The sequence below is a fragment of the Echinops telfairi genome, unplaced genomic scaffold (genome assembly GCF_000313985.2).
Source record: "Echinops telfairi isolate 266 unplaced genomic scaffold, ASM31398v2 ScPeMD7_7467;HRSCAF=8505_1, whole genome shotgun sequence".
NCBI classification, from domain to species: Eukaryota; Metazoa; Chordata; class Mammalia; order Afrosoricida; family Tenrecidae; genus Echinops; species Echinops telfairi.
In genome coordinates, this window is record NW_022111368.1 from 41269959 (window position 1) to 41271149 (window position 1191).

Here is a 1191-nt window from a genome sequence, read left to right on the forward strand (position 1 = left end):
ATTGTACGAGCCCTCAATAAAATAATTTTTTTAAAAGATCAACTGACTAGAAGGGATCCTTGTTTGTGCCTTTTCCAAAGAAAGGTGGCCTCACAGAATGTGAAAATGATTGAACAATATCATTATATGACATGCAAGTAAAAGTGTGCTGAAGGTCATTCAACAATGGTTGCAGCAGTACATTGATGGGGAGCTGCAAGAGGTTCAGGGTGGATTCAGAAGAGGATGTGGAACAAGGGACAGCATTGCTGATGTTAGATGAATCTTGACCCAAAGCAAGAAATATCAGAAACATGTTTACTTATGTTTTATTGATAATGCAAAGGCATTTGATTGTGTGGATCATGACAAAGTATGGACAGCCTTGAGAAGAATGGGGATTCCAGAACACGACATTGTGCTCATGCAGAACCTGCATGTGGATCAGAGGCAGTCCTTCGAACAGAACAAGGGAATACCACATAGTTTAAAATCAGGAAACCTGATATGCAGGTTGCTTGCTGAAAGTGAGGAAATGTATTTGCTCAGTATATAGAGAGAATACGCTGGACACTATAGAATATAGAGGGCATGAAACACTGAGGAAAATCAAGGACTGCAGCTTTCAGTATGGATTAAAACTCAATGTAAAAAAAATAAAAATCCTTACAACTGAGTGGGTAGGTAACAGCATGATAAATGGAGAAAAGATTGAAGTTGTCAAGGATTTTATCTCACTTGTATCCATGATCATGGAAGCAGTAGTCAAGAGACCAAATGATGTATTACATTGGGTTAATTTGCTGCGCAAGATCTCTCTAAAAGTATTGAAGAGCAAGGATGTCACTTTTTGATAGCCTCATACGCATGTGAAAGTTGGACATTGAATAAGGAAGACAGAAGAATAGATGCATTTGAATTGTGGTGCTGGAGAAGCGCGTTGGAAGTACTGTGCACTGTCAAAAAAACAAACAAAACCCCAACAGATCTCTCTTTGAAGAAGAGAAGCCTCCTTTGGAGAGAGGCTGGCAAGACTTCAGCTCAGTACTTTGAATGTTGTCAAGAGAGACTAGTCTCTGGAAAAGGACATCATGCTTGGGTGAGGTAGAAGGGCATTGAAAAAGAAGACTCTTGTGGAGACCCCCTTGCAGAGGGGTCTCGGGGAGGAGATGAGCCAGTCAGGGTGCGATGTAACAATGATGAGAAATACAA